General features: G+C 39.9%; 1 long non-coding RNA gene across 1 annotated transcript; it reads left to right on the top strand.

The window, feature by feature from the left end:
* The first annotated feature begins 6,466 nt into the window (after nucleotides 1–6,466).
* LOC126336818 (uncharacterized) lies at nucleotides 6,467–26,963 on the top strand. Its single transcript, XR_007565000.1, has 3 exons — nucleotides 6,467–6,533; nucleotides 25,834–25,979; nucleotides 26,618–26,963. It is a non-coding gene; the product is annotated as an uncharacterized LOC126336818 (long non-coding RNA).
* Nucleotides 26,964–27,753: the final 790 nt, after the last annotated feature.

Here is a 27,753-nt window from a genome sequence, read left to right as displayed (position 1 = left end):
ACAGATTCTTTGTATTAAGTTCAAATTCCGCTGAACTATTTGAATGGACTCTAATGGTGCCAACCTGAACCCAAGAACAAAAACTACAGTCACACTGCTCTCCATACAGGAACGATTACGTACACTATGTGATCAAAAGCTTCTGGACACCCCCAAAAACATATGATTTCCATATTAGGTGCATTGTGCTGCCACCTACTGCGCTCTGCGGGACCCACGGACTTCGAAAATGGTCCAGTGATTGTGTATTACTTGTGTTGTACGTCTGCATGCGAGATTTCCACATTCCTGAACATCCGTAGGTCCACTGTTTCCGATCTGATAGTGAAATGGAAACGTGAAGGAATATATACAGCACAAAAGCGTAAAAGTCGATCTCGTCTGTTGACTGACAGAGGCCGCCAACAGTTGAAGTGGGTCGTAACGTGTAATAGGCAGACATCTATCTGGATCATCACACAGGAATTCCAAACTGCATCAGGATCCACTGCAAGTACTGTGACAGTTAGGGTGCAGGTGAGAAAACTTGAATTTCATGATCGAGCGGCTGCTCATAAGCCACACATCACGCCTTGCTTGGTGTATATACCGTAAACATTGGATGACTGAACAGTGGAAAAAACGTTGTGTGAAGTGACGAATTACGGTACACAATGTGGCGATCCGATGATGGGGTGTGGGTATGGCGAATACCAGGTGAACATCTGCCAGCGTGTGTAGCGGCAACAGTAAAATTCAGAAGCAGTGGTATTATGGGGTGGTCATGTTTTTCATGGAGGGGCTTGCACCCCTTGTTGTTTTGCGTGGCACTATCACAGCACAGGCCTACATTGATCTTTGAAGAACCTTCTTGCTTCCCACTGTTGAAGAGCAATTTGGGGATGCCGATTGCATCTTTCAACATGATCGAGCACCTGTTCATAATGCACGGCCTGTGGCAGAGTGGTTACACAACAATTACATCCTTATAATGGAACGGCCGGCACAGAGTCCTGACCAGAATCCTATAGAACACTTTTGTGATACATCTCCTGAGTGCAGCACTCTGTGAAGAACGGGCTGCCACACCCCAAGACACCTTCCAGCACCTGATTGAACGTATGCCTGCGAGGGTGGAAGCTGTCATCAAGGCTAAGGGTGTGCCAACACCATATTGAGTTACAGCATTACCGATGGAGGGTGCCACGAATTTATAAGTCAACCAGGATTCCAGGTACTTTTGATCACATAGTGGATGTTTGATGGGGATGCAGCCCCACAATGTCATTAGAGAAGAGATGAAATGCCTGCCCATTCACCAGTGTTAGGGAATCCAAACAACAGGGACAGGGAAGGTTTCACTAACGCCCTTCATGTCATACCTTGCGACCTTTTCTTGCTGCTCCTCTGTCTGAAATGCTTTCCTCTGTCAGTCATAATAAAATCGCATGATTTCAACACTGTGTTGTGGTTATCGCCTCCATCACAGAAACATCAAAAGAAGGGGTGAAATGTGGGTGAGGGGAAGTGTGACGACCTTCGGATCGTGTCACATATCCACAGTAGAACTGGGCTGAATTGTGGTGAAATTTGGTGCCAGTGTGACATTACTAACGCATCTCACACGTCACATGAACTTCTGAGCTGGTACTATTTTTTTGCACATGTCAACACCTTGCTGCTTGAAGTGTCGTCAAGTCTGAGGGTGACGTCGCAGGGTGCCGCGGTTTTGCACAGTTGCAGAGGTAGGACTTTTGCACCTTTGAGCCAAATTTCAAACATAAACGTCACAAGAGGTGGGAATTACTGGGTTTCGAAAATGTGATCTTTTAATTCTATTGTACAGTGTAGTATCAGACAATTCGTCCATCATAGGGTAGCTCCAAAACAGACAGAGAATTTTTACAACAAGAGAGGCACTGTTCTTCATAGAACATTTTGTTAATACGTCTGATGGTCACATGATAGTAATGGCTAGACAGAGATATTTGTTGATCAAAAGTTTGATTGCTAAACACTCAAAGTCACTGCAAAAACATGTTGGAATTACTAGTCTCCATCACTGCTAATAATAAACTTAAATGATCCTCCTTCAAGACACTTCATTACTAACCAAAGGAGAAATGAGTGCTAATCTTAAGCGTATGGAATCCATTTTGTTTGGCACTGCCCAAGATGGCCAAAAGACAAAAAGATGGACTTATCACTGTCATTCTAGCCTTCAAAAGGAATGCACTGTGTTAGGGGACACAGTGTTAAGACACTGGAGTGTCATTCAGGAGGGTAACCGTTGAAATCTCCATCTGATAATTCATATGTATATTTTCTATGATTTCCCTCAATTTCATAAGACAAATGCTGGGATGATTCATTTGAGAGGAATAAGGCCGATTTCCTTGTCTGCTATTCCCTTTTGTTAGCTTGTGCCTATCATATTACAATAGTAGAAAGAAGTATGAGTGACAACACCCAATAAATATACTATCAAACTTTGCTAGCATGGTAAGGAAACTTAAAGCTATAGCAACAACAATGAAGTCTGTAACAGCCGAAAAACCTGGCCCTAATGACATGTCTAAGCTAATTACCAACCAAGAGAAATGACACCAGCCTTTCTGAACCCTTATCAGTCTGAATTTGAGCCTATGAACATTGATGTAGTACCATGCTCAAGGTGAAGCATTAATTACTAGTGAAACACCTCATGCCTCGTCTCCCAATTGCTACTTTTCCAGACCTAAATCTAACAGTACTTCAATGAAATTCGAATGGCCATGATTCCCACCTAACTGAACTCCACCAATTAATGGCCTACCACTTTACTATTGCATGGCACAATAGGAGATGACACTTTTAGTAAAACTAATGCCCAGTTATTGAAATTATGTGCCTGCTGTAAAAACTATGCGTAGTATCGAAATTACATGTGAAAGTGTTTGCATTCTAATTTGTTCCGACTTATTCAACGAAAAAATGTCCCTAAATGACATCTTAGCAGTAGTGTAGCAGTCAAGATCATCAACTACTGCAGGGCTGTTTAAATGACTTCCTGGAAAATAGAGACAGATATCGACTAGTGTTAACCTCTCGCAGAAAACTAGTCTCAAATTCAGACAGAACATCTTCTTCTGTATTCTGTTTATGTTAATAAAAGTTTATTATTTCTGATACGCAGTTTTTCAGTTTTCTTATGCTATTTTGGTTGAGTTCGTCAATCACGAAAAAGTAATTAGTTTGGTCGGTCAACACTTAGCTGCTCTGACACTGGTGACCCTGAAGTGATTTCACATGACGTGATCAGCCTATGAAGTTCAGAAGAAGCAGTACAAACTCTCGAGAATTAACAAAGAATTTTTTACGTAAATTCAAGATTCAGTGCCCACTGAAAGACCGTAAGTATCGCAACTCGCTGTGAGACTGCTTCCATTCTGGTCTCTCAGACCTGCATTCTGGTTTGTACACATGGAAGCAAGCTGCCATTATGCAGGTACAACTAACGATTCAACGAAATTTGCTCTGGTGGTCAGTCAGCTCGACCATTATTACGCAACTGAAGTCAAATTAACCCTGTTACAACTATTCGCTATCTGGTGCAGCTGTGTTTAATGTGCTGGACTGGGCAAAAGCCTTTACATAGATCACTGTGGCTGGGGAAGATATTTCGAAAAAAGCCCTAATCACACCATTCGCTTGTTCGAGAGTCTCTTCATAACATTTGGTTTACAAAACAATGCACAATCTTGGTAAAGGTTCATTGACTCCATGTTGCAATGATTGCCATTCTGTTTTGCAAAGTGAGATGGCATCCTTTTCTTTTCAGCCACTGCAGAACAGAACCAGCAACACTTGGTGGAAGCTTTCATATGCTTAGAACATTATGGCATAGTGTTAAATCCTGCTAAGCATGTGTTTGGTAAACGATTAAGTATCTTCCTGGGTCATCTAATTTAGTCAACAGGGTCTTCACTACTACATGAGAAAGTAGAAGCCATTGTGAAGATCCCAAGGCCAGAAATCATCGAAGAATTACTCTATTCCTTGGCAGAACGTTTTCCGCCGTCATCGGCCCTGCTCAACAGAGTTGCAAGAATTGCTGACTGCAGCACGTAGTGGACCTAAAACTAAGAGGAATTCACCAGTCCAATGGAGAGATATCATGAGCTCTACTTTTGAGGCAATGAAGCAAAGTTTAGTAAATGCTGCACTCCTGGTATACCCCACATTAGATGCACCTCTTACGATGTTGGTTGATGCTAGACAGAGTGCAATTGGTGGAACATTGCAACAACAAGTTGATGGTGCTTGGCAACCACTTGCCACTTCTCACACTAGTGCCCGAGATTCTTGCAATCCACGAATCAGTCAAGTACTTTTGCCTCCAGTTAAAAGCCAGAGAGTTTACAATGTTTACAGGTCACCTTCAGACAGAACAACAACAAGTGTTCACCACAACAGTGTAACCATGTGGAGTCCATTGCCCAATTCAGTACCGACATCTGCCATTTTTCAGTTACTGACAACATGGTCGCCGACAGTCTGTCTCAAGTTAGCAATGTAACAAATGTTATCGATTTTGCCCAACTTGCAAAGGCAGAAGAACTTGATCATGAATGCCAGAAACTATTGAATGATGCATCGCCGACTCTTCTCTTGCAACTGGTCGGCATTCCTAGCTCAAATGGGAAGTTACATTGTGTTACTTCAGGTGGAAGAACTTGTCCTTGTCCTTTTCCGCCACATACGTTTCACATACCTGCTTTTGACACCTTCACAGGCTATGCTATCCTGGCTTCACATCATCAACTTGTCTGGTTTAAAAGTGTTTAGTCTGGCATGGCATGAAAAATGGTTCGCAAGTAGACATTCTGGGGGTTCACAAATTTTTAGATTCAGAAAAATTTGAGATTGTGAAATTAATAGCATCTGCTGTATAACAGTTAAGCTTATAAAAAAAGGGTATAAACTATGGCCACTGTCAATAAAATAAAATAATAATAATAATAATAATAATAAGATGAATAACTTATCTGACAAACGAAGAAATCTTTTGTGGAATTTTGTTATTATGTACATAATTAAGTACAGTTTAGGCAATAACGAAATAATGTGTAAGCTTTCACAACTCTTCGCTTCATATTTTTGTGTAAGTGCGAGTTTTCGTGCTTTTCCATTTTTTCAGAGAAATCAACTTTAACATATACTGACATATGATCTAATTATACTACAGTATATAATGAGTGAATTAGCATACCTGAGGACTGTGCTAGCACCTAGCAAGAAGATTTATGCCGAGTAAACAGGTATAAAAGTCTCTTGCTGTGCGTGCTACCACCTGGTGGCACTGATGTAGACTTCTAGTTGAGTGGCAAGTGTACATCATGAACTGTACACGCTGTTTACCAAATCCTTATGCATTTGTCCTGTAAGGTAATTAAGTCATGCAAGTTGCACATGCACAAAAGTACCTTAAAACGTGCACAACTGAATCTGGTCATACGACCCTGATGCCAAGTTTCATGGAGTCTAGACGAACAGTACGTGGTAGATTAATTGTCGTATCTTTCAGGCTGCAGCATCTATGTTACATTTAAGAACATTCAAAGAGAAGTAACCAAGTAGTCAGAAAAGTGTCAGAAGTTAGCGTGTTAATGGACTCTTACACAGCAGCCGACACTGCTCGCAACTCGTCTCTTTTCAAAACGTTTTAGTATTATTTTAGGAGCTATTTTTCTATATTACATTTGTTGTGCAAGGAGCTCTGACTAATGAAAGTCTATGTTACTATACTTAACAATGTCTTCAACAGTTTTGTTAATTATTGCACAAACTATCCTGGTAAAACTAGAATCTGAGACACTGGTATCCATGATAGCTATATTTCTAAGATTGTGTTAAGTTAACACATAAGTTGCATGTTAACTGTGTTATTGGAATTTGCATCAACATTAAGGTCACCAAATATAGTACGGTCATTGAGACAAGCTTGCTCAATAAATGTAAGTTTCTTAGACTGAATACGTTCTCTCAAAAAGATTGCCACAGACCCCTCCCCCTTATGCTGTTTCCTATCTGGTAGCATTATAACTTAGTGCTATTGGTTCCTTTTTGTTGGCGAATGAGGCACAGGGAGCTTTTTCACTAACCATAATATTCTCGTCCTGTTCATGGGTAGGACATGCTGGGTGCGTTCATCTCGATTCATTTTGCGAACATCTGTTAATTTTACACAGCTGAATTTTTCACATATTTTTTGTGGCACTCAATTGTGAGTTTCTATTTCCCAATTAACAGAAGACCATTCTGGATGGCCATATTATACTTGTATGTTTGCTACAATAATACTGGTGTGGTGTAATTCAGGCAATAACTTTCTGTAACGATTAATACAGTAACATTAGTGTGGTGTAATTTTGGCAATTGTTATCTGTAACTTCTCGGTACTGACTTGGTCTCATTTCTGTGTACATCAATGGCGCCACCTATAATCACCATGTAGTCGTCATTCGTTTGTTTCTACGGTTTAGTTTTTACCACAGAACTGAATGTAACTCCAGGTTTGAGCCTAGCATACACCGAATAATCTAAGTTCATATTTTCACGAAGGGAACCAGAGAGGCAATATCCGTACCTTCAGCGTAAATTAGGGTTCTTTCTTTGTTTTCATGACGCATGAACATTTCTGTTTAAGAGCTCTGTTGGAGACCTTGTTGTGTGTTGTTTTGCCTATGCTGAAAGTCTGAATCTTGGGCTGGGTTCTTAGATAGCACAGGTGAAGACGTGAGATTTGCGGGTTCTGTTTGCTTGTGCAGTTTCTTCAGTGAATCGCATTTCTGCTGCAATGAACGAACGCTGTTAGCTTCACTGTCGTGGGTACTATTGGTGAAAACGTATCTTGCACATGAGTTGTCCTTATTGCCAACTGTAAGTGGTCTGGTCTTCTGTGCGGTCGATCTGTGTCAGTGAATTGCTGCTTCTTCTTTCGGATTTATTTCGCCTTTCTCGTACAGTGCAGTATTTTAATTTCTTCCTGTAAGACTCTAATAACTAAAATAAACTATTCGTCCTCCTCTTTGATACTATCGGTTGTCCAAGCTACATCACAAAAAACATTTCTTGACCATTAAAGGACGTTGCTTTTTGCTTACAATCTACACAGTTCCACAGGGTCGCATAGTTATCGTCCCTTCTCATTCAAGAATCGATCTTTTTGCACTGAAAATGAAATTTTTGATTACACTGTACGCAAACTAAGGCACTTTTAACAGTTTTTGCGTACTTTTTGCAAGATTGACACTTCATAACATTATTCTTGAAAAGCTTCTAAATTCAGAACATCTGCTAACTGACGCCTTCTTGTTTCCTTAAATAACCTGAGTTCATTTGTACGTAAGTTCGCCAATCATACTGTAATCGTCGGTGGAGACTTCAATCGCCCAACAATTGGAAAAATTACAGATTTTTTTAGGGGTGCATGTGATAAGACATCCTGTGAAACTTTACTAAGTCTTTCTCTCAAAAAGTTTTGAAAAACATAAAAATTAGACTCATAAGCTACCTTGACACCTTCAATCTTCTAAATTGTAATCAACATGGTTTCCGTAAAGGTCACAGCACAGAAACAGTTATACAGGATTATAAGGAAGAAATTATTAGAAATTTAGACAATAACAAATGTGTGGTGGGAATCAACCTAGGTCTTTCCAAGGCCTTCGATACAGTAGATAATCAAATTCTCTTTGACAAACTGGAGACAATAGCCATCAGAGGAATTGGGAGGAAATGGTTTGAATCATATCTCCAAGATAGATCTCAAGTTATGGAACTCACCTCACCTCATCTCAGAAAAAGCAAAAAATAAAGTTGGTATCTGATGCTAAGAAAGTGGCAGTAGGTGTCTCTCAGGGCAGTGTTCTTGGCCCCCTATTATTTCTAATCTATATACATGACAAGGAAAGGCCCAACAAATCATCACAAATTATGTTATTTGCAGATGATTCAAGCATAATTATAAGTGATGACAGCAAATCTTTGTTCACTACAGCTGGAAAGGTTCAGAAGAGAATGCAACAGTGGTTATACACTAATAAGTTAACACTCAATTTAAAAAAAAAAAAAAAAAAAAATTACATACAGTACAGTAAAGTAAATGAGAAAGATGATCACCATTTATCATTGAGTGACCATGAAATAGAGAAAGTCTGGTCTACAACATTTTTGGGCATGTATATTGATCAGCACTTGAGCTGGAAAGACCATGTCACATACATATCCAAAAAACTCAATTCAGCATGTTTTGCACTGAGAATAATTTCTAGAGTTTGCAGTGCAGAGTGTACAAGATTAGTGTATATGGCTTGTTTCGATTCTATTATATCCTATGGAATAGCATTCTGGGGTGCAGCTAAATGTCGCTTGAGAGAGATTTTTAAATTACAGAAAAGGGCACTTAGAATTATTATTACACACGGCTCTCCACAAACACACTGCAAGCCCTTGTTCATGCAGCTAAACATACTTACAGTACCATCTTTGTACATATTAAAAAGCATACTGAATACAAGAACACACCTGAGTAGTTTATGTGCAAATTCAGATCTTCCTGACTACAATACACGTAACTGCAAGAATCTGCATGTAGAAAGAACAAGAAAAACAAAAACTCAAAAACTTGTGAGCCGCTATGGAATAAAGCTTTTTAATGGTCTGCCACTCTGCATCAGGGAACAGAAGATGAAGGAAAATTTAAGTCAGAATTAAAAATTTTCTGATAAATAAATAGAGGAATATTTTGAATCCTTAAATCATTAACTGATAGTTGTATTTTCAATATCATGTCGTTCTCATTGTCAGTTCTATGTCTCATTTATACTCTTTTAACTCTAAATTATGTGTAATATTGTTTTTCAAAATGTATTAAATATATATAAACCTATCACGTATGGTACATGTGAAGTGGGCATGTAAAATAAAAACCCATTAATTCAATGTTTTAATTTTCAACATATTATATAATGTTAATTTTATGTGTTTTAATTCAATGTTTTAATTTACAACATAATGTTAATGTTATGTCTTTGATAGAAATTTGTAATATTCTGCTGTGCATATTCTGGACAGTATTATGACGATTCCTGTAACATGTAAATGATGCAAAGGATGATAATAAATTAAATGAAATGAAATACCTAGAACAGACAGTTAGGAACTCCACTCATCTAATGAGGATGTCCACATCAAAACTGGTATCAGTGACCGTGACATGGTTGTGGCAACGGTGATTACCAAAGTACAAAGGACAACTAAAAGAAGTGGACGTTCAGTAAACTAGATAAAAAATCTCAATGAGGAACTTGAAACTTTCAGTGCAGGTCAGGAGCGTGTACAGGAACTCTGACTCAAGTTTAAAAGAGTAGTTGACTGCACACTGGATAGATATGATCCCAGTACAACAGATCATAAAGACAGGGAACCTGCATGGTATGCAGTCATTGTACAGAAACTTCTAAACGAACAGAGATTAGGCTGGTATTACACTATCATATTTCTTTTACAGAGATTTGATCAAAGATATGATCAAATATTCGTCAAATTTGTTTGACAAAGATATTTGTAGTGGCACTAAAAATGGGTATTACACTGTCATATTTTTCGTCAAAGTTCAAGATGGCTGACGACAACAACAACAACAACAACAACTTGTTAATTTGTGCAGCGGTTGCATGTAATACTATAATTGCTCTGTGTGCACATTAGGAAGAGGAGTGGGGGGAAAAAAAAGAAACGTATCTTGGTATAGCCATAGGTTTTACGAAAAGACGATTAAAGCATTCAACAAAATTGTTAGAAATGTATGAAGCTGATGAAGCGCTTTACAATGTGAGGCATACTGAGTACAAAAATAGATTAAGAAGACTGGAGAGCCAGAAAGTATGTCTATACGTACTTTTGCTTTCTCATGAGAGTAGCTTGAATGGAGGCAACTAATTTTCTTTTTTGTGTCGTCAGCCATGCACCCGGGCTGGTCGTATCTCACGGCTAATGATATGAGCAATTTTTTTGTAGCTCTCCAGTCTTCTTAATCTATGGGACTTAACTGCTGTGGTCATCAGTCCCCTAGAACTCAGAACTACTTAACCTAACTAACCTAAGGACATCACACACACCCTTGCCCGGGCAGGATTCTAACCTGCGACTGTAGCGGTCGCGTGGTTCCAGACTGTAGCGCCTAGAACTGCTCGGCCACCCTGGCTGGCACACTACTGGTGATGGAACACTGCAGCGATGCTAGCGCTACAAGTGGTAACATTTCACATTACAGTGAACAGAAGACAAGTGACTTTTATGATCAAATCTACAGTGAGGTCCTACATTTGATCATATTTCTTTGACGACAGGCAAAACTTGACCAAGTCCCTTATTACATTATCAAATTTCTTTGACATAAATATTTGATATATCAACTTTGACAAATAAATATGATAGTGTAATACTGGCCTTACTGCATATTAAGTGTAAAACAAAGAGTAGGGCTGTAGATAGAAAGATACTTATTTTATACCCAGTACAATATGACTAGGGACTGTGCATGTTGTGGGCCGACATAAGGAGAGTTGGCTGCTGTCGGTAAACAGCTGGAAGCTGTGTTGGCTGCCGTCGACAAGCTTCTATCTAATTCTCGAACTTGTAGTGATGTCAGGGCGACAGTGACGAGATCTGCAACATCATTGGTGCCACTGAAATCCCTTGGTGACCCAAACGTAGCTGCAGCTTCCAGTACACAACATCTGACCAGTCCGTCCTCACTCCAGAGTGGGTGGCAGACAGTGGTGGGTTCGCGTGTCACTGGGCGGAAGGTGAAAGAGAGAGCAGGCCATGCAGCTGGCTCCCTACGTCTTAGCAACAGGTACGAGATGCTTCCCAGTGTTAATGATAACTCTGAGCCAGCATGAGATGCCTCTTTTGTTGGGCCAGTTGCCGATTTCTCTGCCCAGCCTTGACAAGAACACAAGGTGGGTATGCTATTCATTGGGATCTCCAATGTTACATGGGTGGTGGAGCCCCTCAGGGAGATAGCAGGCAAGGTGGGAAAGAATTACAATATGTATTCTGTATGTTTACTGGGAGTACTCATCCATAATGTGGAGGAGGCCCTGCCGGCGGCTATCGAGCGCACTGGATGCAACCAGCTGTATGTAGTGGCACAGGTAGGCACAAATGATGCCTGCTGCTTGGGTTCTAAAGCCATCCTCGGCTCCTTTCCTGGCTGATTTGTTGAAGGTGATTACCAACGCACGTCACTCGCAGGCTAAGCTGTCTATTTGTACCATCATAACCAGGGTTGGTCGCGGCCTTCTGGTTTGGAGCTGTATCAGATGCGAATTTCTCGACCTCCGCTATTGGCTGCAGAATTGTAGGGTTCCTTTTCATAGGTCAGACATGCACTACAAGCAGGAAGTGCCTACTAGGGTAGCGGAGTAAGTGTGGAATGCAATGGGGCTTTTTTTTTAGATTAGAAGACCCCTCCCTTGGAAGCAAAGACGATTTGCCTGTTAAATCAGCCACAGCGACCTCAGAGAATCTTGGACCTCACAGTTCAGAGATAGAAAAAGATTAATATGATTTCAGTAAACTTCAGGAGCATCCAAGGAAAGGTCCCAGAATTAGTATCGCTTGCTGAAGTTTATAATGCACAGGTAGTATGGGGAACAGAAAGCTGGTTTTAGCCAGACGGAAATGACAATGAAATCCTAAGTTCAGACGGGATTTTTATCGTAAGAACAGTTTAGTCGCCAATGGTGGCGGCGTTATATTGCAGTAAAAAATTCGATAAAATCTAGCGAGGTTATCGCGGATTCCGAATGTGAATTAATCTGGATGAAATTGAATATCAAAGAACGGTAAAAAATGGTGATTGGATGCTTTTATAGGCCACATGGGTCAGGATTTGTAGTTATGGAGGGTTCCAGACAGAATTTGAAGAATATCATTAGTAATTTTCCTGATCATGCCGTTGTAATAGGGCGTGACTTCAACTTGCCAGGTATAGATTGGAGTGTTGTGCCATCAAAACTGGTGCCAGAGACAGGGAATTGTGTGTCATTGTTCTGCATGTCTTGTCCGAAAATTACCTTGAGCAGACAGTTAGAGAACCAAGTCGTGCGGGTAACGTCTTAGACCTGGCAACAAACAGACCTGAACTTATCGAATCAGTTAATGTGGAGCAAAGTAACAGTGATCATAAGACTGGTAATCACGTGGGTGCTTTCACACGTGGCTCTCCCTTTGATCGTGTACACCTTCCGGGTTACAGGACTGGAGTAGGTGGTGGTGGGAGGGTGCATAGGACAGGTTTTACACCGGGGGCGGTTGCAAGGGTAGGAGCCAGAGGGTAGGGAAGGTGGTTTGGGGATTTCATAGGGATGAACCAAGAGGTTACGAAGGTTAGGTGGACGGCGGAAAGACACTCTTGGTGGAGTGGGGAGGATTTCATGAAGGATGGATCTCATTTCGGGGCAGGATTTTAGGAAGTCGTATCCCTGCTGGAGAGCCACATTCAAGGTCTGATCCAGTCCCGGGAAGTATTCTGTCACAAGTGGGGCACTTTTGGGGTTCTTCTGTGAGAGGTTCTGGGTTTGAGGGGATGAGGAAGTGGCTCTGGTTATCTGCTTCTGTACCAGGTTGGGAGGGTAGTTGCGGGATGCGAAAGCTGTTTTCAGGTTGTTGGTGTAATGGTCGAGGGATTCAGGACTGGAGCAGATTCGTTTGCCACGAAGGCCTAGGGTGTAGGGAAGGGACCGTTTGATATGGAATGGGTGGCAGCTGTCATATTGGAGGTACTGTTGCTTGTTGGTGGGTTTGATGTGGACGGATGTGTGCAGCTGGCCATTGGACAGATGGAGGTCAACGTCTAGGAAAGTGGCATGGGATTTGGAGTAGGACCAGGTGAATCTGATGGAACCAAAGGAGTTGAGGTTGGAGAGGAAATTCTGGAGCTGTTCTTCACTGTGAGTCCAGATCATGAAGATGTCATCAATAAATCTGTACCAAACTTTGGGTTGGCAGGCTTGGGTAACCAAGAAGGCTTCCTCTAAGTGACCCATAAATAGGTTGGCATACGAGGGGGCCATCCTGGTACCCATGGCTGTTCCCTTTAATTGTTGGTATGTCTGGCCTTCAAAAGTGAAGAAGTTGTGGGTCAGGATGAAGCTGGCTAAGGTGACGAGGAAAGAGGTTTTAGGTAGGGTGGCAGGTGATCGGCGTGAAAGGAAGTGCTCCATTGCAGCGAGGCCCTGGACGTGCGGGATATTCGTGTATAGGGAAGTGGCATCAATGGTTACAAGGATGGTTTCCGGGGATAACAGACTGGGTACGGATTCCAGGCGTTCGAGAAAGTGGTTGGTGTCTTTGATGAAGGATGGGAGACTGCATGTAATGGGTTGAAGATGTTGATCTACGTAGGCAGAGATACGTTCTGTGGGGGCTTGGTAACCAGCTACAATGGGGCGGCCATTTCAATTTCCAGGAGTGTAGAAAACAGAAGAAAGTCTGGTTGGCTATTCATTCAGCAGAAACAACAGGCTCATGAGGCCAGCGAATACCATAATGCGTGGTACCACACATGTACATACTTATTCAGTTTAACCAAATAAGATATGAAATATATATATAGTGGGTAGCACATTTTAGTTCATAGTAAGAGTTATTGGAAATCATTTTGAGTAGTAGATTTTTTTATTTAAATTGGCAGGAACTGAACAGCTAGTATGGGTAAGCAGAGTTTTCAGTTTATCTGATCTACTGTATACGGATTTCATGGATAAGAGAGAAATTTTTTTCACATTGTGCTAAAGAACCACATTCCAGTTTGAATCAACAGCTTTAACTGAAAAACAAGTAAATACTGAAAATTTTTGTAACATCTTATTTGAGTACCCCATAAGCAAAACCGTCTATATGCACTACAATAAAATTTTGGGTATTGACGAAAAGCCTGCACAACTGCCAGAAACCTGATAGATCTAATCTGTGTAGTAGCCCATAAACATGTGAGCATTAGTAATTGATAATTTAAATATTTCTTGAACACATCATGGGTTTTGCAACTACATAATGCATTTAGCAGGTTTTGCAAGACAATGGGTAAGCTTTCTGTTTTTCTGTCGGTTTTTATGACAAGGCTTTGGAAAGGACAGAGGTTTGCTACTAAAGATTCCAAACTACCTACAAATTATTATTATTATTATTATTATTATTGTCATGAAAACTGACAATGGTCAGGAGAGCAGTGTGCCATCCACACATCCCTCCATATCCTCATCCAGTGACACCTATAGGTTGAGGATGATACAACAGTTGGTCAGTAATGTTAGGGTCTTCTGAGATATGTTTGGACGGAGTTTAGTTACTATTATTATTATTATTATTATTATTATTGTTGTTGTTGTTGTTGTTGTTTTAATGAAATGTTCCTGCTAGATTAACATCCATCTAAAGTCAATTGAGCATCTTGGCTTACGTGAAAGCTGGTTCATCCTCTTCCATTATATAAGAATTGCTGACTCCATAGGATTCTTTCATAGCACCATAGCAACAACAGCAGCAAGGGGTACTTCGTAGAACTCCAACTCTTTGTTTGCATCCCAGTTTTCACCAAAGAGGAGACATAAAAGTTGCCTGATGTCTCAGTTTTTTGTGCCTTCACGTGATCCTTTTTTTCAGTGCCTTCAATGCAACTGTTCTGTTTGAAGCTTTTTCCCTTTTTGCACAGGATTTTGGATGGTTCACTTATGTCAGTATTGTAAAATGGATCACCTTGAACTGAAGTCACCTTCTTCTTCTTGTTATGCCTGATTGTAACTTTTTCTGGTTTATGGAATTTGAAATCCGATTGGCCTGGCTGTTTGAGGATACCAGCAGAGTAGGTTTCCAGTTCTTGACTGCACAGCTTAGTCCCAAGCATGCCTTTCTATTAGATTTGTATACACTTCCGGACTCTCTGCCTAAACTTTCTTTCCAGTGTACCAAAAATTCTATCTGTTGGAATGTAAGAGTGTCTGACAATGGGGAATTGCAGCTCAACATTTTTAACATTTTGATGAGCTTCGAAAAACAGCTAGTGAGGCAACACTCACAATACTCCTTTATCCTCATTCTGACTATAACAGTCGTCAAAAAATAACATACTGTTGAAAGAGCCTCTGAAGCAGAGTTGTATATCCCGTGATGTAGTCCTGAAGTAGTTTGATTGCTTCCTTGGGATATTCTTTTTTTTCCTTGTTCTTCTCCCTCCATCAAGTCACTTTCCAATCTATCACACAACACATGTCATGCAAGTAAAATCAGATAAAAAGTGCTATTAATGGAAGAGCAGAACGCCTAGTGTCAAGTAAGCGAATTGGTGGGCTCCACAGAAAACAAATGAGAACCTGAGAAATTGTTCCCTTCATCGCGTAAAGAAAAATATTGTCTTGACTCACTGACTAGTTCCCTTGCTGACTGCAGCATAAACATTGATTTTTATTTCCAGAGAGATCTCTACAGTGATAGGAAAATTTAGCTGATTTTTCATCTGTAAACTCAGTGACAAGACAGTAGTCATAAAAGCTGCAGTGAATATAACAGTTTTCGCAGCTGCAAAGGAATATCGTTGGCTTTGCAAGTGAATGGCTGATGCCTGTAGTGCACTTTGCAACTAAGTGCATTTTCCTTTTTTTTCATTTTAGAAGGCTTGTAGCACGCTTTGAAACTCCGATTATAGTGAAATCTGTTAGTGATAAAGTGAAGAAGGCTGTGGGAAAATCCTGAAATTAAATTTTCTGTCATGTAGCAGGTTTTGCAAATGAGCTATAAATTTTGTGTATCCCTTGGATAGTTGTCTGTAACTGACACTCCATCATCGACCTCTGTATGACTAAACATTATTTATAAACGTCACATTTTTGACAATATGTTTATTATGTATGTAATTCTTGCTGTTAGCAGAAATCTGTGAGTATTGCTTGTATTTTTACTACAATTTTGAAACATCCTTTTTACCCGAAATTTTCCTGTTTTCAATGATATGATGTGCATAAAACAGGAACAAGATAATTGTCTTTGACAGAAACAATTTGCACAGTAAAGAATAAATTGAACAGTTGTTATAGGATATCATTTTTACGAACTCCAGAAAGTTCTACGGAGTTCAGTTTCTTGTTTTAAATTACTCTTGTAGGGACATACTTGATATTGAAACTCTATATGCAATATATTCTACATCTACGTACATACTAAATAATGTAATAGGACAGATAAAAATCTACTCACCAAATGGTGGCAGCAGAACACACACAGAAAAAATGTTTTAAGCATGCAAACTTTTGGAGGAAGAAAAAGGACTGGAGAAATTTAGGAAAGATGGTAGACTTTGGAAAAGTTTCCCAGAACCCTGTGTCAGGGGAGACTTATCAGATGGGATGAGAATCAAAAACTGGTTGTTGGGAACTGCACTGAACAAGATTTGAAAACATGAGAGCTTAAAGCTGGAAGACATGGTAATATTCAAGACAGAGATTACTGCTGAAACATCTTGTAAGAGTTAATAAAGGTGAAAAGCTAAGTGCATTCTATGTAACAGAGTTGGGAGGAGGATGGTGAAAAATAGACAGGTCAGAAAATGAAAAATGTGGGAAACTAAAATGGAGCAAAGAAAGACATAGTTACTGTGAAGAAATGATGAGATACAAAAATTAACGTCCATTAAGACCAGGTGGGTGGTGAGAACCAAGGATGTGTTGTAGTGCTAGTTCCCACCTGCGGAGTTCTGAGAATCTGCTGTCTGGAGGAAGAATCCAGATGGTTGACATGGTGAAACAGGCACCAATGTCTCAACTGTCATGTTCTAGAGCATGCTATGCAACAGGATATTGTGTGTTGCTGTTATATACCCTCTGCCTATGCCCAATCATCCCCACTGATAACTTTGTAGTAATCATGCCAATGTAAAAGGCCGAACAGTGTTTACATAACAGATGGTATATGACAAGTATTGTTTCATAAATTCAGACTGAAACATCATGCCAGACTTCACCTCAAAAAGCTATCCAACCTTCTAAACTGCCCCAACAGTCCCTTCCTGTCATCTGCAGCTCCCTAAGCAACCACACCAACTTCTACTCCTCTCCTCCAAACTGATCTTGGTCAATCACCTTAAAATATCACAGCCTTCGTCACTGCCTCCCAGACCAATAACAACTCATAATCACAAGAACCAGTCACAACAGCACAGTGTTCTCAAACTCTGATCTAAAGCACTCTACCCTCCTGAATCTATCTGTATTATCCAAAGGTCTATGCAAGTATCACAATGAGCATCACTGTATTGCAGTCTCTCTTTTTGATATCAACATACATCAAAAGCATATCTGCTAATGTCTTATTAAAGCCTTTTGTGAGGCCATTTGTCTGTGAGTGGTAGGCTGTTATGCCATAAGTGGCAGTGCAATGTGAAATTACCTCTGATACTGGTGTCAACTGTATTCTACAAGGAACCTTGGAATTTCCAATGCTTCAGCCGTCAGGACAGATTTGGTGATAGTGTAGACTATTATCCACGAATTTCCATTTGCTGACTTTGGGAACTTCCCCATGAGATCAATTCCAGTCCAGCGAGATGGTGTTACGTTGGGTGGAATTGGTCTCAGATGTCCTGAAGGTTGTGCTTCCATTAATGACGTTCCTTACAGTGGCTCACACAGTGTTCTACTGGATCAGTAGAGGCCTGGCCAGTGATACCTGCATCTGATTCTGTTCTTGGTATTTATGAATAATTGATGAACAGATGTTGGAGTGTCACAAAAATACTTCAGGATAGCTGTGATGATGAGCATTCATTTGGCCCCCATCAGAACATAGTTCTTCGTATACAATGTTCCGTTTATTAACTGGAATTCTACTTTGATCAGTTCCTCAACCTTCCAGGAGTGTACAATTTTAGCACTCCTGTATCTTCCCTCAGTTCAGCAACAATTACTGAGTTTTCACTCCTGATGCTGTATTCCAAGAAAGGATTTCTTGAGCGGCAGTTAGTGTCCTTTTGTATACCACTGTGACGTTGTACTCCTGAAGCTTCAGTCTCTCCAGTTGACCTGAGAGATCCTTTAGGCTAGGCAGCCACCATAGAGAATGGTGATCCATCACTGTGGAGAATGATTTTGCAAGAAGTAGTTGATGCCCCAAACAACTGCTAGCCACACTTTTTCAGTTGCAGAGTAGTTCATCTCTGACTAGGAGAGTACTGTGGAAGCATAAGCTGTCACCTTTACAGTACTTTTCTGAATTTGCACTAGAACACCCCCCATGCCATAACTGCTAGCATCAGTGTGAAGATCTGTCCCAATTTCTTGTCATACAGGGTTAGGGCTGGAGAAGATGTTAACATCTCCTTGAAGATAAGGAAAGATCTTTCTTCGATCTCATTTCAGGAAAGTTTGGTGTGTAGTACTTCCTACAAGGAAAGTGCCTCAAAAAGATATTCCTAGGAAACTTCTCACATTGTGGATGTACTAAGGAGTGGGAAGCTCTGCTTTTATTTTCACTGGATTGGGATGGACACCATTGCCATTGACTAGATGCTCCCCAAATTTTTATTTCTTGGGTGACAAAGAGACACTTTTTTGGATTCAGGTGGAGGTCTGCATTCTGAACATTCTTCAACATGGTTGTTAGGTGGTTAAAAATATCCTTCAAAAAATGACAGTGTCTTCCAGATAGCAAAGACACATTGTCCATTTAAGGTGATAAAACAGGTTGTCCACCATAGGCTCAAGAGTGGGCAGTGTGTTACATAGTCCAAATGGGCATCTTCAACAGCAAATAATCACTCTGAGCAATTTTTGTTATGTGTGCTTTTTTAATAGCTTCATCGATCTGGACTTTTGATCTTCCACAGTCTGACTGCTTGTGGTGCCTGCAAGAAGGCACATCACAGAATAACATTACAACTGTATTCTGTTAAAATGACAACTTCAAAGGATTGTATTCTGTCATTAGTAGTTATTCTTGCAATACATGTTTAAGTCTGTTGGATATATTTCCTATTTGTGAGTTTCAGCACAATTACTTTAATACCATGAAACATAGTCTTCTTTAGTTGGCAACAATAAGCACTGAGCATTACAGAAAAGGAAGCCCATGAGTTGACTAGTGATCAAACAGATTGGCCATCAATGATGGCCTTGAGATTTCTTGGCATCTTGGTGGCTGTCATCAATGGAGGATTTTCATCTGTCATGGCCACATCCCCAAAGATGGTTACCTCATATAGTTTTCCTGAATTTGTTGGCTAGGGGAACAGCTAGTACCTCTATGTGACAATGGGGAATGTCTGTGGCATACGGGGGTGCGACTCCATCCAAGGTACACCAAAGGCTTCATCCCTCAGGTCATCTATACTAGTTTTACGTTGAGTGGCATGATTAGAACTGTGGTGTGGTTGATATCTGGCACCACAGTAATCACTGAAAACTTGTCTTCTTTCTCTGCAGTACCATAACATGTGTCCACAGAGGTCACAGTGGAAATATATTGGTCAGGTCTCCTCTTTCATTCAAATTCTGTTCTTCTGCAGGCATTATATTTGCTGGAGGATTGGTTGGGTGCTGGGTGGTTGTTCAGCAGTGTAAGTCCAATTTGGCTGAGTCCGTTTTCCCTGGCGCATTCGACTGGTGGCAGAGATTGGTGCTACAGATTGATACACTTCTTCTTTGACAACATTCTCTATTACCTACTGATTTATGGGGTTGACTTTAATGGCTGGTCTCTCTTAGGTTCTGGGTCCGACATTTCTGGCTGCCATAAACTGCTGTCTGTCTTCCCTTACTAGCTGACTTACAAGAGAGGTGAGCTCTTGGCAATCTTCCGCAACTGCCACTGGGACCACATTCAGGAACTGGTCATACCACTTTTTTCCAACTCTTTTCTGTTGCATTTCCTCAGTATGTTGGCCCACTTGATCAATTCTTCTGTTGTTGTGAGATCCTTTTAACATCTCAACTATGACTACATTAATCAAATGTGAGAGTTTGTGTGTTTCTGTCATTTAAATTTACAATGTGACCATAGTGCCAAAGCAACCTTTATATAAGACTTTGTTGCTTCTTCATGATGTTGTGCCCTATTCTTCAACTGTTCTAATGTTTAGACTTGCCGCCAATTGTCATCAAATGTTTTCTCCAGTTCGGATTGGAATTCGTTGCATCTAGCAGGCTTCTCATCATTGTTCTAGAACCACTACTGGGCTATGGTAGCAAAGTAAAACTGCAGTTTGCTAAACCCTTCTAGTCATCCTTCGTATTGGATTTGCCAACTCAGTCAAATCCTTTAAGAAATTTTGTCAGGACCAGCATCTCCAGAAAACACTGACTGACTCCTGACGTGCAGCTAACTTGTTGCTGTTTTGGAATCCATTGGTCTTCTGAATATACAGACCATGGGAGCAATGCACTGCTTGTATTCCAGTTCCTGTCCATGTGAGCAACAATTTTTGCATTGCCTGACTGGTGATGTTAATATTTTGGAGTACTTGGTGTCTCCACCAAAAACAGTCACGTCTTACGTAAAATCATGTCCAAATCCAAATGCAGGATTGTCTATAAAGTACAGCACTTAGCACCTTCAGTACAAATATCAATGTAGAGACAGACAGACAGACAGACACACACACACACACACACACACACACACACACACACACACACACACACACACACACACACACACACACAAAATTGATTACACTGGTATTTATTTAAAAAATCTTTTATTGTGATTGTGTGCATCATATTTCAGCTAAAACAGATTATTTAATGTCATTAAGACTGCTAAGGGGTAAATCACATGGTAATTGAGTGTAAATATCCTAAGATATTTTAAAAGGCTTCTGCAAGATGTGTAGTTATCTACTTTACGTAATATTTTTACTGGTCAGTTCAGCTGAAATGAACACATTAGTCACTGAGGAGTCATTTGTTGGTCAGCATGTAGCTCAAATCAGGAGTCTCACCTGACTCATTGGTTTCTGAAGTACCAAGTGTTGTTGTTGGCACCAAATCTGAAGTGCAGCTCTCCGATTGCCATGTGAACAGTGGCTGCGCATGGGAAAAAATATCTGGGATGCCAAATGAAACAGCTATTTGATTAAAATTTATAGACAGTGAATAATGTGTTTACTTGCACACAAATGAAAATTTATTTGAGAAAACAGTAAAATTTCGAGGAGGCAAAATATCTGATTAGTGCTTACCTTCAGGAAGCGAACTTCCATGTCTTTCCAATACACACAAAAAAGGTAGGGAAACAAAACCTGACTATTGAAACTGTTTCTTCCACAGAGGCAAAAGACAGATAGGGTGGGGAAGCTGAAAATTGGAGATTGTAGTTTGGGAGTAAGCCATCTGTAATGACTATGGGGGAGAGAAAGATGGAGTTGGGAGTAATCCAACTGTAGTTATTATGGGGGAGAGAAAGATGAAGTGGGAGCTATTGGACATAGGAGGAGGCCGAAGATGTTACATTGGTAACCTTTATGCCAGCTTAAGTTCAGTGATGAAAGGAGGACAAAATGAGAAGTAAAGATGGATTAGAGCAATACAAATGAGAAGTGGAATGAAAAGAGGTAGGGGTGGGGCAGAAGGAAACATGATTATAAAAAGTAATACAGTAATAGAGTAAATAATGAAATATTATCAAAAAAAGAAAAAAGTGATAATGGTTAATGGAGATTAGACCTAGGAATGTGGCAGAAAATGAGGATATCTTGGAGACCACATTCCCATCTCCAGAGTTTAGGGAAACAAATACTCTTGGTGGATCACTCCAAATGCTCCATTTGGTGTAGCAGACATCCATGTCTGTAGAGTCATGCTGCAGAACATGTTCGGCAAGGGCACTCAGTAAGTGATTTTTGAATCCTGGTGTGGAAAAAATTTTCATTGCCAGTGTTTGGCCAGCGAGGACAGAAGAGATGGTGCTGTAAAGTTATTGATCACCAGACTTTGTGCCAAAGTCACCTATCCTCTGAAAGGGATCTACCCTCCCCCCAACACATACATGTAGTATTGCAGAGCATATTGTAAATAAATAATAAATAAAAAAACTCAGTAAGTGATTGGACAGGGAAGAATTGTCTGCTTTGGGGACAACCAGTAACAGCCTGAGTCACCCGCTTCTCTTCCAACCTACCCCTTTTTTCTCCATGAAGAATGAGGTATCAGTTCCAAAAAGCTACCTTTTTTTCCTTCTTTTACCTTTAAATGTGTCTGTGTTGGCTGTGCTTAGAATTTCAACTCCTGAAAGTAAGTTCTGACCAGCTGTTCTCCCCCCTTGTAATTCTACATGTTTGACAATGCATTTATTTTGAAACAGTCAGCTGACTTCTACCAGCTCTTACAGATAAACTTCTGAGTAGGTGCTGACAGTGTAGAAACATTGACAACTTACTAGCATTGTTGCATCACCTTCATATATTAAACCACTCTGTGGCATGTAAAATCAGAAGTTGTTCTGCTGCACATAAATCTTTACTCATTATTATATCAGATTGGGTTACTTAGTACTTTAATATCTTTCAAACCATGTCTTCCTAAAACACAATCTGAGTAGTTGGTTGGTTTAAGGGGGGGGGGGGGGAACCAAACTAATCTGAGTGGTTTTAATAATAGTAATAATGACAATTCCATATGAACATTGTTCAATTTGCTTTCATTTACTGTTTCACCAACACAGCAAACAAAGGTCATAATTTTTTGTCATGGTAAAAATCTTTGCCCTTCCCTTTTGTTAACCTATTTTATCTTCAGTTAACTTATTTTGCCAAACAGTGTGTTGTTGTCTTGAAAACATCCATAAATATTATTTTGAGCCAACTCCTGAAATATGTAGATTTTTTGGAGGGGACAGCTGGGAGGGAATGTTGCAACTAGTCTGAAATTACATCATATTTTTGTAAAACACTCCAAGTAATATATTTTTACTACAGTAACATACAGCTTGAATTTCCACTAAATTAATACACAGAAATATTTCATATTGTTTGCCTGTAACTCAGATTTAAAGTATGGCAAAAAGCTTTCTGAATATGGTTCTGCTCTTCATAATTAAAGCGAGCAAACTTCCCCTTAACAATCTGTACAACTACCGAGCGGTGTTACTGTTTGCACAACTGTTTTCATGATGAATGTCACAATACTTTTCTTATTATTTGTTCATCATGGTGAAAATTTTATTCCCAAACAATTGGAAGCCTGTTTCTGTCACTGGATCCTTCCTGAAACTATGCTTACATTAAAAATAAAGAAATTCCTCCTGATTTTATTTTGACAACTACACTACAGGCCATTAAAATTGCAGCACCATGAAGATGATGTGCTACAGACACGAAATTTAACTGACAGGAAGAAGATGCTGTGATATGCAAATGATTAGCTTTTCAGGGCATTCACACAAGGTTGGCACTGGTGGCGACACCTACAATGTGCTGACATGAAGAAAGTTTCCAACCGATTTCTCATACACAAACAGCAGTTGACCAGTGTTGCCAGGTGAAACGTTGTGATGCCTCGTGTAAGGAGGAGAAATGCGCACCATCATGTTTGCGACTTTGATAAAGGTCGGATTGTAGCCTATCATGATTGCGGTTTATCGTATTGAGACATTGCTGCTTGCGTTGGTCGAGATCCAATGACTTTTAGCACAGTATGGAACGGTGGTTTCAGGAGGGTAATACAGATTGCTGTGCTGGATCCCAATGGCCTCACATCACTAGCAGTCAAAATGACAGGCATCTTATCTGCATGACTGTAACAGATCGTGCAGCCACGTCTCGATCCCTGAGTCAACAGATGGGGATGTTTGCAAGACAATATCCATCTGCATGAACAGTTAGACGATGTTTGCAGCAGCATGACCTATCAGCTCTGAGTCTGTGGCTGCAGGTACCCTTGATGCTGCATCAGGGATAGGAGCACCTGCAATGGTGTACTCAACGACGTACCTGGGTGCACAAATGTCAAAACGTCATTTTTTCAGATAAATCCAGGTTCTGTTTACAGAATCATGATGGTGACATCCATGTTTGGCAACATCATGGTGAATGCTCATTGGAAGCATGTATTCATCATCGCCATACTAGCGTATCACCTGGCGTGATGGTATGAGGTGCCATTGGTTACACGTCTCGGTCACCTCTTGTTTGCATTGATGGCACTTTGAACAGTGGACATTACATTTCAGATGTGTTACAACCCATGGCTGAACCCTTCATTCGGTCCCTGCGAAACCCTACATTTCAGCAGGATAATGCATGACCACATGTGGCACCTAAGAACCCATGCTACTGTAAATGCTGCTACTACTACCATGATTGACAGTTTCGAAGTCCCAACAGACTTCTCTTCATCTGTAAAGGATATCGACCAACAGGGATGGCAGCATTTTCTTGTGTGATTGAATGTCTCATGAAGTTGTTCATGGCCTTCCAGGATATTATGGCAGTAGTATCTTCCAACATGTGCTTGGGCACTTTGCTACTTTGGACCTCAGCATCTTTAGCACCTACCCACCCAACGTATCTTTGTACACTGTATAGCCCCACACTGTCACTGGCACTGAAGTGTGGAATATGGCCAATGATCAGTGAAGTAATGTATCAGACTGCCATACACACCCTATAACTATATATGTGGGTACCTCTCATCGTGGGATTTGAGTGGCCTATCTTTCCTTTCTAAACTATCCCAATATATCTGTCTCTCCTTCCCAAGGAAGGAACTGTTATTTCTGGAAGCTTGATAGTGTGTCACCTACTTTTAAATGTATCTGTTGATAGCAATACACATTTTGTCTCCTAAAGGTATTAATTATTTCTATGTCTTTCTACAATCATCGTAACATTGTCTTCTGTCTCACTTTCTTCTACATCATCACGAAGTAATATTTCCATTAGCAGGACAGCTGACTCTTCCAAGAGCTTTCTGTTACTGTCTTTAGCATTTCATTTGAATATAGACAGGACTGCTAATGATAATATCTCATCACTGATTATTTTATAAGGTACTCCCATGGGATCCATTTCTGTTGTCTATAACTATTTTTTAAAACAATGTTTAATGTGTCTTTATCTATGAAGCATTTGGTTTCCTTCTTCGTGGGTCATGCTGCTATGGTAGGAGACACTGGCTAGCATTGTCTCAATCCACACGAGTTACTCCTCTACAAGGGCACCTCATGACCTATCTGTTTATGGTCTCTGTCAGTTCCTGCACTTTCAAGTCTACTTTGCCACCCAGTGATGTGCTTCAAGACAGTAAAACTCATCTCATTTTGCCTTCCTTATGAGACTATTTTGCACTTAGCACGTTTTCTATGACGTTTCATGTCTCCGTTCAAATGAAGATGTAGTGTATAATATTATGTTTACTCAGTCATTCCACTTCCAACCTTTCACGCAGCCAGCTGCTGTCATATTTACCAGTGTGTTTGAAGTTTCTCGAACACTCCCTTCGAAAGTTGATGGATTAAAAGTGATATTCCTTTCCTTTAGATAGAGTTCCTTGATAGTTTAATCTAGTTACCCTCCAAGATTATCAGTCAGATGTCTGTGCCACAACAATGATTTCACATTTACATGAAGAGTGTACACAAGAGGCTTGATCCTTTCCTAGAGGTTAACTGCCTTTCTTGTCCATCCCAACATTTTCTGATGAAAGGGCCTTATTTCAGACTGTATAATCAGGCTTATCACTTACTTGGGAGATTACAATGCACATGTAGAGGAATGATATGCAAATAAAATTTTTCTTTTTACTATAAATGTTTTAGAATTGGTGACCATGAATATAAGTTTAGAAGGACAAGGTTTTAAGATGAAGTTTGGTTGGAATGCAGAGCTTGCAGCAGTTGGTACGACCTTGATGACACAATTCTGGGAGCGACCCTAGTGAAACATACAACACTGAACAGGCTAGGTATGAAGTGATAGATGCAACACTGAAATGGAGTGCTGACAACAGATACATCATACTATAAAGCATTAAAGAATGCAAATACATTCAAAAGTTAATAAGAAAAGCTGCTGCTATTCCTTTGTATTATGAAGCTATTGTTAAACTAGTGCTGCTTGTTTAATATTTAGCAGAGGAAATTAGTAGCTAGCAAAGGACCTGTGTGATGTTAGAATGAAGTGGTGTTTAGCACTTGAATACAAGAACATCTTGCTGCTGATAGGATCGTATTTTTAAATGGCAACAGTATATTCTACCTTGTATTTGGGGAGTATTGACCTATATAACGTCCAGTGGTTCTGTATAGATTTTGTAGAAATGTCTACCTTGCTTTCAGATACACTCACTATGATAAAAGTGCATAAAAATTGTATTTTGCTATGACATGCCTTAATAGTGACATTAGCATTGCAAAAGAGTTTTATGTGTAACAGTTTAGCAAGATGATTGTTCTGTAGGAACACTTGCGTAAGCACTACAAAAAAAATTACACAACGAAACCTCACAATGTGGTCCACTATGTAAATGTCATTATTTTTTGGAATGATGATAAACAAAATGTTGTGTTCTAGCAAAAATTGTACATTTATTGTACTTTCCAGGTGTGAGATGGTTCAAACAAGTATGCTCCTGATCAACTCTGAATGAGAATGTGGTTAAACATTCATGAAGGGAATCCAAACAATCATGTGCAGAACTTAAGATAAAAGAACAGTTTAATATTGGAAAATATTTTCTTGAGCAGTGTATTATTTTCATTAATTACTGTAAGCACATTCCTCTAATTTTAATTACTTTGCTATTGATCCTATCATTTATGTTGACCTTTTACTTATCAGAAATTTTGTTTGTCTCTCTTTTTTTTTAAATTAGTTGTGTGCAGAGTTCGTGCTGTATTGTCACTAATACTTGATCCAGAATAAATAATGCCAAATGTTATCCATTAAATTTTTGTTCTTTACTCTGTTAGTTGTGTGCAGAGTTCGTGCTGTATTGTCACTAATACTTGATCCAGAATAAATAATGCCAAATGTTATCCATTAAATTTTTGTTCTTTACTCTGTTATGCCATATTAAAGTTGGACTATGGGAAGAAGTCTTACCTTGGTCAAGGTGATTTTCACTATAGTGGCAGACTATTAAGATTATCACATCCATATTTACTCAACTATCACAACAGTTGGAGATTGCAGACAGATGGTTGCAACATGTTTATATTATAAGCACTTTTTGGAATAAAGTAAGTTACCTAATCAACAGTTGGGTGGGGATCAAAAATGGTTCAAATGGCTCTGAGCACTATGGGACTCAACTGCTGTGGTCATCAGTCCTCTAGAACTACTTAAACCTAACTAACCTATGGACATCACACACATCCATGCCCGAGGCAGGATTCAAACCTACGACCGTAGCAATCGCACGGTTCCGGACTGCCCGCCTAGAACTGCGAGACCACCGCGGTCGCCGGGTGGGGATCCCAAACATTCAAACAGAATTGGCTGCACTAGTGTTTTATACGTAGTTTTTATAGATGATTTACAGTTTACTAGAATTCTGTCAATAAACCAAAGTTGACCAACTGATCTTACATGTTGGTCTCATTTCATATCACTTTGCAGGGTTATGCCTGGATATTTAATCAAAGTGACTGTCAAGTGCCACACCACTAATACTGCATTTGAATTTTATAAGATTGTTCTTCCTAGTTATTTGCATTAATTTCCATTTTTCTACATTC

Source organism: Schistocerca gregaria, chromosome 2, assembly GCF_023897955.1.
Source record: "Schistocerca gregaria isolate iqSchGreg1 chromosome 2, iqSchGreg1.2, whole genome shotgun sequence".
NCBI classification, from domain to species: domain Eukaryota; kingdom Metazoa; phylum Arthropoda; class Insecta; order Orthoptera; family Acrididae; genus Schistocerca; species Schistocerca gregaria.
Note: the sequence above shows the minus strand (reverse complement) of the source record. Positions and strands in the feature narration are given on the sequence as shown.